Source organism: Erythrolamprus reginae, chromosome 6 (assembly GCF_031021105.1).
Source record: "Erythrolamprus reginae isolate rEryReg1 chromosome 6, rEryReg1.hap1, whole genome shotgun sequence".
Lineage (NCBI taxonomy): Eukaryota > Metazoa > Chordata > Lepidosauria > Squamata > Dipsadidae > Erythrolamprus > Erythrolamprus reginae.
Genome location: NC_091955.1, coordinates 41,269,320 through 41,284,893, shown reverse-complemented (window position 1 = coordinate 41,284,893; position 15,574 = coordinate 41,269,320). Strand labels below are relative to the sequence as shown.

General features: G+C 41.1%; 1 protein-coding gene across 6 annotated transcripts in view; it reads right to left on the bottom strand.

Annotated features, from left to right (window-relative positions):
- MON2 (MON2 homolog, regulator of endosome-to-Golgi trafficking) overlaps positions 1-15,574 on the bottom strand; it is a 331,402-nt gene that overhangs the window by 216,899 nt on the left and 98,929 nt on the right. The window lies entirely within an intron of this gene.

Genomic DNA, 15,574 nt, shown 5'->3' with positions numbered 1-15,574 from the left:
AGAAAAAGAATGGGAGTAAGGAAGAGAGAAAGAAAATCAAAATCTAGTTTGATACTAGCTAAACTATTTAAGTGGCATTTTGATATTGATAGAGTTGCCCTATTATGAGCTCACTGTTATAGACACACAGTACAGTATTTTATTTTGAAATTCTCTGAGGCAAAACAGGGTGGGTTTTTTATTTGTTTGTTTGTTTATTTATTATTTCTGTGCCGCCCAGTCCCGAAGGGACTGCCGCTCAGACACTATACTTTTCCGCCCCCCCCCCCAAAAAAAAATTAGAGGGAACACTGGTGACAGCTATCAGCCTTGATAGCTTCAAGGCAGATTCATAGGTGCCAAGCATATAGATGGTTATTGAAACAGATGTCCATGTGCTGCCCCTATGTTGGTTGAGGCAGGCAGGATTCCCTTGAGTACCACTTGTTGGGGGTCAAGGGAGGGTCTTGCCTTCTCTTTCTGCTCAAGATCCCCAAGGACAATTGGTGGGCCGCTGTGTGACACAGAATGCTGGACTCAATGGGCTTTGGCCTGATTCAGCATGGCTCTTCTTATGTTCTTAAGTAAGCAAATGGAAGTAAATGCCAGCTTCTAGCAAAAAATGTAAATTGCACTCCTGTGACCATTATTAGAAGGACCATGGTATCCTTCTGTGACGACTGGAGGGATTGGGAGTGGGAGGCAGCGTTTTATGGTGGTTCTCCTCCTATCTCTCCGGTCGTTTGCAGTTGGTATTGGGGGGGGGAGGCCCACCCCTTGGCCCTTCCTCTGTGGGGTGCCGCAGGGGTCTGTCCTCTCCCCCTTACTATTTAGTATCTACATGAAGCCGCTGGGTGAGATCATCTGACGGCAAAGGGTGAGGTATCATCAGCATAGTTCCCCGTAAGCTGAGTTATGCGCCATAGTTGCAGCTGTCAGCACACGTTTTTTGAACCCTGCCCAGGAGCCAATCGCCTACCTTTTGCAAAAGCCTACCTTTGGCAATTGGCTCCTGGGCAGGGTTAAAAAACTGAAAGCCGCAGCTAAGTGCGCCATGGCTAAGTGCGCGGGGGGGAGGCTTGAGCCGTCCCCTTTATGCCGCTTTGCCTTATTCGCTGAGTATCCTTATTTTTTTAACCTTTAAGGGGTTAAAACCATTGAGTACTGCATTCCTAGAAAGGGGAGAGAATGGGAGGATCTAACGGGCCACCCACGGGAGGAAAGTGGTGCGCCGAGTATCTTCTGGGCTCTTCCGAGAGTCGCAGCAGCAGCTGGTGGGTGAGTTGAGGATGGGTCGGAGGAGAGGCTGGGAGCAAGAAAGGCTGCTTGATTTCCTCTGCAGCAAGGAAGCAGAGAAGCAACCAGAATATAGAAAAATACATTGGCGGTCCTGTAGTCCAACCCCCTCCTCGAGCATGAGAACTTAGAGCTGGTGAAGGTTTTTCTTATTTTAAATGTTCCGGGCGGGCTGGCAGGGGGATGGGGAGTGCGCACACCCAACATTGAAAATCACCTTACCCGGCCTCCGCTGTGAGAAGAACGGAGAGAGAACGAGACAGTGAGAGCAACAGACAGAGCAAGAGAGAGAGAAAGTGAGAATAAGAGAGAGAAAGAGGGGGGAGAGAAAGAGAGATAGCAAGAGAGAGAGAACAAGAGAGTGAAAGAGTGTGTGTGAGAGAGAGAGCAAGAAAGAAAGAGAGATGAGAGAGGAAGGAAGAGAGAGAGAGAACAAGAGAGGGAAAGAGTGAGAGAGTGAGAGAGAGCAAGAAAGAGAGAGAAAGAGCAAAAAAAAAGAGATGAGAGGAAGGAAGACAGTGAGAGAGGAAGAAAGAGAGAAAGAGAGATAGCAAGAGAGAAGAGAGGGAAAGAGTGAGAGAGAGCAAGAAAAAAAAGAGAGAGATGAGAGAGGAAGGGAGTGAGAGTGAGAGAGAGGAAGAAAGAGAGAGATGAGAGAGGGAGGAAGAGAGTGTGAGAGAGGAAGAATGAAAGAGAGAGAGAGAGCAAGAAAGAAAGAAAGAGAGAGATGAGAGAGGAAGGAAGAGAGTGAGAGAGAGTGAGAGAGTGGAAGAAAGAGAGAGAGAGATGAGAGAGGAAGGAAGAGGGTGAGAGAGGAAGAAAGAGAGAGAGAGAGCAAGAAAGAAAGAGAGAGGAGAGAGGAAGGAAGAGAGTGAGAGAGAGGAAGAACGAGAGATAGAGAGCAAGAAAGAAAGAGAGAGATGAGAGAGGAAGGAAGAGAGTGAGAGAGAGTGAGAGTGAGAGAGAGGAAGAAAGAGAGAGATGAGAGAGGAAGGAAGAGAGTGAGAGAGAGTCAGAGAGAGGAAGAAAGCAAGGGAGAGAGAGAGAGTTTTTTAAAAAATTTATTTATATTCTTATGCCGCCCAGTGCCAAAGGGACTGCCGCTCAGACACTATACTTTTCCGCCCACACCAAAAAAAAATTAGAGGGAACACTGATCATCAGTACGTTGATGATACCCAGTTATACATCTCCACCCCATGCCAATTTAGTGAAATGGCGGGTGTGATGTGCCAGTGCCTGGAAGCTGAAAGAATCTAGATGGGAGCCAACAGGCTCAAGCTCAACCCAGACAAGACCGAGTGGCTGTGGGCATTTCCTTCCAAAGACTCTTTGATCTGTTCATCCATTATTCGGGTGGGGGAGGAACCTTGACCCCCTCAGATAGGGTCCACAACTGGGGTGTCCTCCTGGACCTACACCTGAACTTCGACCACCATCTTTCGGTTGTGGCATACAAATCTAATAAATAAATAATGTATATTATTATTGTAAGCTGCCCTGAGTCCTTCGGGACTGGGTGGCATAGAAGTTGAATGAATGAATAAATAAATAAATAGTTGTTGAGCGCCAAAATGTAATCATGTAACTGTGGGGGGAAAGGGGATAGGCTGCAAATATTAGGATTTTAAATCAAATCTCAATCATAACTACCTTTATGGGGGTCATAACTTTAAATGGTTGCCAATCATTAAGAAAGGACTACCTTACGTTTATCAACCCAAAGTCCATCCCAAACAAGGGAACTTGTTAGTTTTCCCAAAAGTGGAAGAAGGTGCTCATTATTAAACAATCAGGTTTTTTTCTATTATATATACAGTATTTAATATTTCAACCTAAACCTAAATGTATTTATTTAAAAGTTAACTTTATTTCATTCCATTGCGTTTTAATTAATTATTTGAACCATGACAAGAATATCCATATATTAATTCAAACATTTAATTTTCTATTCTAAAAATACAGTGATACCTCGTCTTACGAATGCCTCTTCATATGAACTTTTCGTGATACGAACCCGGGTTTTAAGATTTGTCTTAAGAACCATTTTCATCTTACGAACCCGAGCCCGCGTGTGCGCTCTCTTACTGCCGCAGGGATTCCTCTGCCTTATGACAGTCACCGCTAGGATTTCCCATTTGCTTGCTGCCCCCGCTGGGATTCCCCGCCTTCTTTTGCTTACAGCGCCAGTTCCGAGTCGGGGAATTCCAGCCGTGGCATGGACCCGGGCTTCGGCCTCAGACAAGGCTTCCTGGCTCTCCCTGGGTCGCCCCGTCGCCTTAAAGCATCGAAGCCCCCCATTGTCGCTTTTAATAATAATAATTAATAATAATTTATTAGATTTGTATACCGCCCCTCTCCGAGGACTTGGAGCGGCTCACAACAATAAAACATCATATATAAATCCAATGTTAAAGCAGTTTTTAAAAAACCCTTATTAAAACAGTCAAACAGCCCAAACACACCAACCATAAAATCAAAGGTAGCTAAGGATATATTAATTCCTCCATGCCTGGCGACATAGATGAGTTTTCAAAAGTTTGCGAAAGGCAAGGAGGGTGGGGGCAGTCTTAATCTCCGGGGGGGAGCTGATTCTAGAGGGTCGGGGCTGCCAGAGAAGGCTCTTCCCCTGGGTCCCGCCAGACGGCATTGTTTCATTGACGGAACCCGGAGAAGGCCAACTCTGTGGGACCGAATCGGTCGCTGAGATTCGTGCGGCAGCAGGCGGTCCTGGAGGTATTCTGGTCTGATGCCATGTAGGGCTTTATAGGTCATAACCAACACTTTTGCCTGGTCCTCCACAGGAGAGGGAAAGAGCTGCTCCTGAACCTGGAGCCCGCTTAGGAGCCGCCGTCTGCTCGCTTCCTCTCACTTCTTCCACCACGGCTCCTGACGCCGTGCCTCTCTGAAGCACGGGTCCTTGCCACGGCCGGAATTCCCCGCCTCGGGACTGGGGGTGCAAGCAAAAGGAGGCGGGGAATCCCATTTCCCATTTGCTTGCCGGGATTTCTCACCTCCTTTTGCTTGCACCCCCAGTCCCGAGGCGGGGAATTTCGGCCGTGGCAAGGACCCGCACTTTAGAGAGACACAGCGTCAGGACATTCTCCCTGCGGAGCTTCTGGGCATCGTCCACAGCGCCAAACTCATCCAGGAGCATCCCTCGGGATTGTATAAGAAGGGGGAGAGACAGGACCGCTCCTTGCTTCGCTCCTCCGCCTTTAGGGAAAAAAACAAAACCTTCCCTCCAGGGTACCAACTTTCACCCGCTTAAGTTTGGCGCCGCCCCCGAAGGGCTTTAAATGGGCGGAGGAAATCCGGACCTTTGGAGCACAAAGAGGGAGGGGAGGCATGGATTTCTCACAGACCAGGAGTTCCAGCTGGTAGCTTTCAAAGGGGTGTGGGTGTATGAGAATATCGGTGTGTGTATGAGAGAGTGTTGTGTAAATGTGTGTGTGAGAGAGTGTGTGTGTTTGTGTGTAGGTGTGTGGTATGTGTGTGAGAGAGAGACCACACAGAGAAGGCTGGCGGGCAACGGGCATCGCCCCCCCCCTTTTTTTTCACCGGCTACACACGTTCCTCCATCGCCGTCCCCACAGCTCCCATTCTTGGTTTCCTCGCCGAGGAAAGGGGGAGGAGAAAGACGGGCCAGAGCCACGCCTCCTCTTCTTCCTCCTCCTGTTTCCCGCCTCCCGCCTGGCCAACAGCTCCCTGGCGCCTGGCTCCTCCTCTTCTCGCTTCTGAACAAGATGACAGCCAGGTAGCGGTGTGGAGGCTGGGGAGTGGAAGAGATCTGCAGGAGAACTGGGGGAGCCACGGCCACCGCCCTGTGGAAGCAACCTGGCTGGGAAGCTCCCGGACATGGCCTTTGAGCACTATGGCTATTAGTCAGTGGTGGCGGAGGGGGGGGCACAAGCCGGGCAGGCGGCAGCTTGCTTGGCGACGTGGCCGATTCCATTGGGATTGGCAGGGCACAGGGTGTAGAGGTTTAGGCCACTGCTTCCAACTCAGCTCTCTGTGCTCAAGATAGCCACTGCTGCAGCTTCAGCCCTGTGCACCGCCAGGGAGCACCCTGCCCCTGCGCCTCTTATGCCTGGCAGCCACTCTGTGCCGTGGCTGAAACTGCAGCAGCAAGTATCTTGGCATGAAAATCCGGATCGAGAGCAGTGTCTGAAACCTCTGCACCCCACATGCTGCCAATCCTGGTGGAATCGGCTACAGCACCAAGCAAGCTGCCACCCACCCAGCTTGTGTCCCCCAGCCCCCACTTGCCCATGGCAGACACAATATAGCTATGAGTCAGCGGGTGGAAGGGGGCGCAAACCAGGCTGGCGGCAGCTTGCTTGACATTGCAGCCGATTCCCCCGGGATTGGCAGGGCGCAGAAGTTTCAGCTGCAGTTCCCGATCCCGCTTTCTATGCCAAGATAGCCTTTGCTTCAGCTTCAGCTTCCCCTGTGCTTCTCCCGTTCTTAGCTCTGGGGACCTCAGCAAATGGAGAAAGCAGCTCCTTTTGGGAAAACGAAAACTGAAAATAACTTTTGCTTAGTCCCAAAAGAACTATTTCTCTCTCAAAGCGAAGCCAAGCTCAAAATTGCCCGGTGATATTTACTAGAACGAGGTTGGCGGTGGCAGAGCTGTCAAGAGAGAAGAAGTCTAATCCATATCAGTCACAGAACCCCCTAATGGAATCGAAGGGGGAGGGGTTTGCGTGCGCACACACATAAAGGGCCTACTTAGCTTTGCCTCCCTTTAAAGCCACCCCCCCCCCAACCTCGGCTTATTTTTTCCATTTGTTTGTGTTCCAGCTCGGGTCTCTGGTAGCGTCAGGGCAGCTGTGTTCATTCCCGGGTGGTGGACGTGTGAGGCTGAGCCAGGCAGCTACGCTCAAGCTTTGTGCTGGATACCCTGCTTTTTCCCGCTCCTGGGCCAGCTCCAAGTGTTGGTTTTATTCAAAGTAGATTCCTGTTACTGTGCCTTCCGAGGACCCCGATTCCATGGAAGGGTTGTGCTTTGTAGCAATGGAGTTGTGAACGTTCACCTGCCACGCAGTTCAGGAGGTGCCCCTCTGGGTTTTGAGATCAGAGGGTGGGGGGAGGTGCCTTGGTGCGCTCCTGTTGCGGTGGCCGCATTGGAGCAGGAGAAAGGGTGGGGGGAGGGAGAACTTCGGTGAGAAACTAATGAGGCAATTCTTGCAAAGAGTGGTTTTGTTTGGTTGCTGGTGTGGCAGGGGAGAGGAGAAAGGGGCAGGGGAAAACTGCAGGATTTTTTTTTGTGTGGTTGCTGTTCCCTTTTTCACCGGCTTGGAAGCGGGAAAGGGGATTGGGCTCTTCGGAAGGTGCAGTAGCAGGAATCCTCGAGCAAACCCACACTCGGAGCTGGTGCACCAGCGGGAAAAGGCTGGGCATCCAGCAGAAAGCCTGAGCTCAGCTGCCTGGCTCAGCCCCGCACATCCACTGCCCGGGAACTAAAGCAGCTGTGTTGAGACTGCCGGAGATCTGAGCCGGGAGCCAAAGCACAGTTAAATAGATGGGAAAAAATCAGCCAAGGCTGGGGGGTGGGGGTGGCTTTAAAACGAGACAAAGCTAAGCAGTCCTTATATATAACCACCCAGGACAAATGGCTCTCCCTAATTCTTTCGTGAGAATTAGGAGTGGGGTGGAGTGGGTTAGGATGGGTGAACTACAAGGGTTGGGAGATGGGAAAGTCAGGAAGAGAAGAAGAAAGGGGTAGAAGAGAGGAGAGGCAATGGGAGAACCTTGGATTTTCAAGTTGCAGCTCCGGTTCTCCCCTCCTCCTAATAGACTGTAGGGGAGGGAGGACTCCAGCCCACGCCTGCTACTTCCCCTCTTTTTAAATTTATTTTTATTGATTTTTAATTCCAAGACAAGACAAAGACACATACAAAAACACACAACAAAAAAGGAGCCCAAGCTGCTCCATACTTTTCAGAAGTCTAAGAAATTTAAATGTCTTATAGATCATATTAAGAAAAGGTAAAAAAAGAAGTAATGAAAAGAAAAAAAGTATAAACTATCAATAATTACTATTTACAAAAGTTCACATAGTTTTGTACCATTTGCAATATTTACAATAGCATTCTTTTATCCAACCATTCATAGATCTTATACCAAATTTTATAATAGTCAGATTTTTCTTGTCCTTTTAACCACCTTGTCATCATATCCATTTCAGCAGTCAGTGACTTTATTATTTCCTCTTCTCTCGGAATTTCGGTATCTTTCCATCTTTGAGCGTAGTCTATCCTGGCAGCCGCTAGAATATGTATTAATAGATATTGGGTTTCTTTTTTATATTTCTAAGTAGGAATTTCTAATAAAAAGAATTCTAGCGTCTTTTCTACTTACTCTTGTACTATTTTTTTTAACCACTTCTCAATTAAGTTCCAATAGTATTTAACTTTAGGGCAGGTCCACCATTGGTGATAATATGTACCTATCTCTTTTTTGCACTTCCAGCAATTTGGTTGAAGATTCAGATACATTTTGGCAAGTCTGTTGAGTGGCAAATACCATCTATGGAACATTTTCATCTGGTTTTTTTAAAATGCTGTGGACTTTGTTATCTGCCAATTGTATGTCCATGAATTCTCCCATTTGTCCATATCTATTGCGTGCTCAAAGTTCCTGCACCAACTAATCATAATATCTTTTACCATATTACTTTCTATTTTGGACCTTAACATATACTTATATATTTTCCCAATCATTTTTTCTTGATTTTTCATGATTATTTTATCAAAAGTTGATTTCCCTTTCTGAAAAAGGTCTTTTTGTCATCTGAAAATCTTGCTTGAATCTGAGTGTATGTCCATCAGTCTATCTCCCTACCCTCGTCGTTTAAAGCTTGTCTAGTTTTTAACTCTAAATGGGAATCTAAAAGATCTTTATATCTTAATGCTTTGGTACTTTTTAAACAATTTGGATGTCTTATTACATCCATTGGTGAGATCCAATCTGGAACGGTTGAAACATGATCTTTCTTAATTTCTAACCAAACTTGTAATAGGGAATTTCTAATTATGCGATTTTTAAAATACTTGTGCACTTTATATTTCTCATACCATGCGAAAGCATGCCAACCCAACATTAATTTGTGGCCTTCTAAACTTAAAACTCTGCTGTTTTCTAGGGTAAGCCAATCTCTTATCCATATCATAGCTGCAGCTTGATAGTACAGTTTCCAATTTGGTAATCCAAACCCCACTCTTTCTTTTAAGTCTTCTAATACTTTTAATTTAATTCTTGTTTTTTTACCTTGCCAGATCAATTTTTTGGTAATCTTTGTGAGTTCGGTAAAAAATTTCTTACTTGGGTTGACTGGGATTACCTGAAATAGAAAGAGTATCTTTGGTAGAATGTTCATCTTTACTGTTGATATTCTGCCTAGGAGGGAAAGCTGAAGATTGTTCCAAATTTCTAAGTCCTTTTGAATTTTAGCTAGAATTTTAGTATAGTTGTCATCTTTTAAAGAGGAGGCTTTAGATGTTATCCAGATCCCCAAGTATTTTCTTTTCTTTACCACCTTCATTTTAATTAAGGTTTCTAAATTATTTATCTGTTCTGTTGTCATGGTTTTTGTTATCATATGTGTTTTGGATTTGTTAATTTTGAACCCCACTACATTGTCAAATTCATGTATTACTTCCATTAGTTTAGGGATTGTGGTCAGGGGTTCTTCTGTGATACAAATGACATCATCAGCAAAGGCTTGGACTTTGTAAGTTTCCTTTCTAGTCCTTAGACCTTTAATTTCACTATTCTCTCTTATTTTAATTAGCATTGTTTCAAGTGTTAATATAAATAAAAGAAGGGAGAGGGGGCGACCCTGTCTAACTCCTTTCAATATTTTGAATTTCTGTTTTTCCCCCATTAATTATAATTTTTGCAGTTAGTTTAGTATATATGGAATCTATCAATTTACTGAATTTGGCCCCAAAATTCATCCTTGCTAATTGTGCTTTTAAAAATCTCCAGTTAACATTGTCAAAAGCTTTTTTAGCATCTAAAAAAATTAATGACATTTGTTTTTCAGGGTGTTGTTCGTAGTACTCTAATGTATTTATAATCGTCCTAATGTTATTTTTTACCTGTCTACCTGGAAGAAACCCATTTTCGTCATCGTGAATTATGACATTTAAAATTTTCTTAAGTCTGGTTGAGAATATGGAAAGAAATATTTTATAATCGATATTTAGGAGGGATATTGGTCTATAATTTTCTATTTTTTCTTTTGCTGTTCCTGTTTTTGGAATTAGAGTGATCAGGGCTTCAGACCAGGATATTGTAGTTTTTACTTCAGAGATTATTTTATTAAAAATCTCAAGCATATTCACCGTAATGGAATTGCAGTCTAATTTATAGAATTCTGCTGGAATTGCGTCCGAACCAGTTGCTTTGTTATTTTTCTGTCTATGTATTGTTTGTTGAAGTTCTGCCATTGTAATTTGGAAATTCAGTTTTTGCTATTGTTCATCTGTTAAAGTAGGTAATTTTAGAGAGTCTAGAAAATTTTAACTTATTTCATTAACTTCTTCATATTGGCATAATTGTTTATAAAATTCAAAACCTATTACCTACTTTCCCTCCACGCTATGTCTTGTCTTTCCCACTTTCTCTTCTAGTTTATTAATTATTTTTCATTATTTTTGTTTCCTTAGTTTATAAGCCAACCAGCGTCCATGTTTGTTTGCATTTTCAAAATAGTCCTATTTCACCCTTTTTAATTTTCTCGCTGTTTCTTCTTGTTCAATTAAACTAATTTTGTGTTTTAATAGATCCCTTTTCCCTTTAATTTTATCATTAATCTGATCATTTTGAAGCTCCCTTTCTGCCTCTTATAATTTTCGTTCTATTTCTAGATATTGTTCCTTTTTCTCTTTATTTCTTTTTGCCATATAGGAAATTGTTAAAACCACGAATATAAGCCTTTGCTGTGTCCTATAGGTTTCGTGGTGAAGTTTCCATGTTTTTATTTATTTTTTAAAAAATTCCATTTCCTTTTCTATCCATTCCCTATATTGGTTCTCACTCAATATGTTACGATTCATTTTCCAATCATTTTGTCGTTTGTCACCCTTACATATCATCACCAATGGATTATGATTTGCCCAGGTATTAGTTTCAATCGCAATACTTTTAATTTCATCTCGTATATGTGCTGACACCCAGGCCATGTCTACCCTGGTTCAAATCTTATGCAGATCACTTCCGGTGGTGACGTGGGGCACAGCAGCTGGAAGAGCGATCTCCGCTCCCCAAGGCTGCTTTATTTTTCTGTTTCTTGGAGACCCTTCGAGGCATGGAGACTGTAGGTTGAAGTGGGGAAAGAGGAGCAACCCGAGCCACAGCGGGGCGAAGGCATTCGCCCGTTGGAGGCACAGGATATCCTTTCTATCCAGGACGGAACATCTGCCAGACTTGTCATGGCGGCCTGAAGCCGTACTGATCCGCATAAGAAGGAAGCTTTTATAATTCAGAAGAATCGCATCAAGGAATGCCTTTAAAAACACTTTGGTCAATTGCTGAGGAGACCGATCTGCAGCAGCAAGAAAAGACTCCACACTTTGAATAAAAGCGGTGATTGTAAGGAGGAGGTGAAAAGATGCAACGAGGCATTGAAAGTCCGAGGTCGGAAGGGAAAGGAAGGCAAGTGAAAGTTGTTTTAAAGAGCCCGAGATCCCGGACAGAGAAACCACTTTGTAAATGATTTAAACGCTTTAAAGTGCTGCAGAAGGTAGCGAAGATACAGTTTTTTGTTCAGGTTTGCTTAAATTTATAAACCAAAGACTTTAACAATGTTGTATTTTGAAGAATAATTCTTATAAGAAAAGAGGAAGTGACTTGACAGAAAGAAGACAGTGGACATCTTAACAAGGGAAATGAACGCTGAACAATAATAATGAATAGCTTCCCAGACGTGAGGAACTCGATCCTTGTCTCATAAGCTCAAAATAAGACATTAAAATCTATTAATTTATTCTATTAAGAAACAGTGAAAAAAGATATCTGATACCTGTTAGATCTAAAAAAAAAAATCTTTGCAAAAACTTTCAACTTACCGTATATACTCGAGTATAAGCCGAGTTTTTTAGCCCAAAAAATGGGCTGAAAAACACAGCCTCGGCTTATACTCGGGTCATTGACAAAGTCACCACACGAGGGCGCCATTGCTTGAGCCAGAGCGAGGAGGCACCAGCTTTTGTCCCCTCTGGCACGCCGTAGTTCCTCTCCCTGCCTCAAGCAAATGAGGCAGCCATTTGCTCCAACCGAGAGAGGGAAAAAGCAATGGTGAGTAACTATTCTTTGCTCTATCTGCATTACCCTTAGTCGGATTAAAAAGGCCCCCTGCTGTCAGATTCTCCTCCCCCTCCTTTGAAAGGATTTAAACTGTTTAAAAAATGGTATTTTGTGGTAGTTGCTGTCCTTGCTTGGATAGGATCTAATAATGTGTTATGAGGCAGAGCTAGACAGGAATTCTTTTTCTATCTGTCTATTTTTCTATCTATCTATTTTTCTATCTATCTATTTTTCTATCTATCTATCTATCTATCTATCTATGTATCTATCTGTATCTATTTCTATCTATCTATCTATCTATCTATCTATCTATCTATCTATCTATCTATCTATTTTTCTATCTGTCTGTCTGTCTGTCTATCTATCTTTCTATCTATATCTATCTGTCTATCTATCTATCTATCTATCTGTATCTATTTCTATCTATCTATTTTTCTATCTTTCTATCTATCTATTTTTCTATCTATCTATTTTTCTTTCTATCTATCTATCTATCTGTATCTATTTCTATCTATCTATCTATCTATTTTTCTATCTGTCTGTGTGTCTGTCTATCTGTCTATCTATCTTTCTATCTATATCTATCTATCTATCTATCTGTATCTATTTCTATCTATCTATCTATCTATCTATCTATCTATCTATTTTTCTGTCTGTCTGTCTGTCTATCTATCTATCTATCTTTCTATCTATATCTATCTATCTATCTATCTATCTATCTATCTATCTATCTATCTATCTATCTGGTTTTCTATGCTGATAACCTCACAGCAGCTAATGCTGAAGCTCTTCTTTGGATACACTTATTTATTTGTTTGTTTGTTTGTTTATTTATTTAATTGGATTTGTATGCAATCCCTCTCCAAGGACTCAGGGTGGCTCACAGCATATATAAAAACAGAACAATAATGTAAATCCAATTAATGATGAGAAGGAATCCAGTTTTGAAGGATTTTAACTGTTAGGTTTTAGCTTTGTTCCTGATCGAGCTACTTTTTTTACTTTTTAATTTATTGTTAATATTGTTAATTTGTTTACCCTCTTTTAAATTTACAGAGCTAGTTTACTGGTTTTCTTTAAAATAAATATTCTAAAACATGTCTCAATTAATGTAATTTTATTGTTTTCCATTTTTATAAGTTACCAGTAGCAACTGCATTTTCTAACCTCGGCTTATACTCGGGTCAATACGTTTTCCCAGTTTTTGTGGCAAAAATTGGTGCCTCGGCTTATACTCGGGTCGGCTTATACTCGAGTATATACGGTATATGCTGAAGCAACTTCTATGGTATAACAAACAATCTGCTCATACAAACAAGTAGAAAATATATTTGATACTTATTTAGATATTTTGATACTGATTATCATTTATTGTATTTATTGTAACTTTAATCTTAAATGTGATTCTAAATATTACTATAACTATATCAAATAGAAAATATAATTGTTATTGATATTACCATTATAATTAATTCAATTTAGATCATTATAAGCTAAAGTTATAAGTTATTTCAATCTAATAATAATAATAATGTATACTGAGATATAGTACAAATAGAATATTGATTTTTTTTTGGTGCTTCCGGGTGGAGCCCGATCGCGCCAGAGGTGCGGAAGCCAAGCTCCAGCTCCGCAGCCTTCCTTTCCCTCCTGTAGGACGCGGATTCGCGTTGTGCCAACTCCGGAGGGGTCGGCACAGGACAGGGGGTCTCCTGGACACCCCGGGACAGATCGCCGAGGTCTCGGGGGTTAGGGATAACCCCGCAGCTGCAGGAATGGAGAGCTGTGCCCAACACAGCCATAGCGGTCGCCGAAAGCGGAAGGGGAAAAAAAAAACAGAATTGAAGTCTACAAAAAACAGATCAGCAGATAAAGGAGATCGACAGCACCACACGGAACTCTTTTGGTATTGGGACGACTTTGGAAGAAGAAGCTTTTAAACTTTAAGGCGAATACACAAAAGAAGAAAACTGAAAGTGATATCCATTCGCTGAAGAGAAAATCAGCCGGAACTACTTGTCTTTGTTACAATTAAGTATAACTTTCACTTTTGTCTAAATTTAAGATTATAGTGTGGTGTGTACGCTTCCCTTTTACTTTTTTCCCTATATTTTTGATATATAAATTTTCTTTTTCTTCTTTTTAAATAAAGTTAAAGTTTGATTTGCTAATCATTGAGTAGATGAAGTAAAATATATTAATGAACTGAATACATGAACCTATGAACTGAACTTAATTGAAACTACGTTATTTGAAGGGAATCCTATTGAAGCTATAATTATTTGAAATGAAATTTGGATTACCTATTCTATTTTTCTACTTTTAAAATTTTCGACATTATTTTTACTTCCTTTTTACCCTTGTTTTTGGACTTGATGGGACTATTTTTCTGCATTATAATAGAGGTGTAACGATATCTTTTGTATTTTTACTTTTTTCTGCCTTTTTTATAAAATAAAGAGACTTGGATTATTTTATAAGTATTTGAATTTGGAAATTACACTGGACATTGGTTTTGGATTTATTTTTATTTTTCTTGGATAATTTTATTAGAACATAATTTAGGTTCACTTTACTTGGATTTATTAGAAAATTTTGTATCCTTCTCTAAAAAAAATATTTTTCGATATCTTTCTTTTTTAATCTAAGGTGTGCTTATTATAATTACTGCTTGAATAATTTTTCCATTCTTTTATATATATATATATATATATATATATATATATATATATATATATATATATATAAAATTAGAAATAATTTTTTATTTTTATTTTTATTTTTCCATTTTCTATTTTTTTACTCTTCTATTTTTTTTCTATTTTTTAAATATTAGAAATATTTTTTCCCCACTTAATTTCTTTTAAAATAAATTTTCAATCAGGTTTCCTCCCTATTTCCCCCCTTTTTTATTCTTTCTCTCTTCCCTTTTCTTTTTATTTTACCCTTTTTAATTCTCTCTTATTACAATTATACTCTTCCCCCCCCCATTATTAACTTAATTAACATGAGCTAGAAGCTTGATTTCTTCCCCTCCACACCTGATCCCCCTTTTCTAAGATACTAGGATCCTAGAAGATTAAATTATTTTTCTTCCACCTTTTTTTCTTTTTTTTCTCTTTACTTTCTTTCTGTTTAATTAACTCAAACAACCAACTATCGTATTATTATTGTACTAATTGAATTGATATTTACTTTTTAAAATTTTGGAATATGAAAGGCTCCCACAGGGACAAAGCGCGACTTCGGTAACTACAATAACAACGCGAAAACAACCAACTACCCCGGCTTCGACTTCAACTACTACACCAAAAGTCTCCCCAACTTCATCACCATTACAACAAAGGACTATAACTACAATGTTAGCCAAAGAGAAAGAAAAAGAAAAGCCAATGATGGACACTAACTTCCAGATTATTCAAGATGCCCTAGCTGGTATACAAGAGTCACAAGCCCAGACCAAAACTCAACTTGCCGCGAATAAAGAAGAAATGAAAATGTACTTACAAGAAATGAAGCAAGAACTGAGGCAAGAAATGAAGGAGATGAAAGATGAGATAAAAAAAGAAGTTGCTGAGCTTAAAACAGAATTAACGGAAGTGAAAGGAAAGGTCGCTGAGATGGACGGAGATATAAAAACCATGCAACAAAACCTACAAGAAAGTGAAAAAAGAATACAAACGACAGAAGGGAAAATTCAAATCATGGGACAAAGAGTGGAAGAATACGATGACCGTAATTATGCAGCCTGCAGAGATTTTGATACAGCAATAACTAACTTAGAAATCCAATCCGCGTCACATGGCCTGAGATTCCAAAATATTGAAGAAGAAAGAGATGAAGATCTACCCACAAAAATGGCAGAAGTGATAGGTGCTATCATGCAAGAGGATCCAGCAGAATTGGTAAGAGAAATTGATGAAGTCTACCGAGTCCAGACTGGATATGTGAGACGCCACAACTTACCTAGAGAAGTGCATATTAA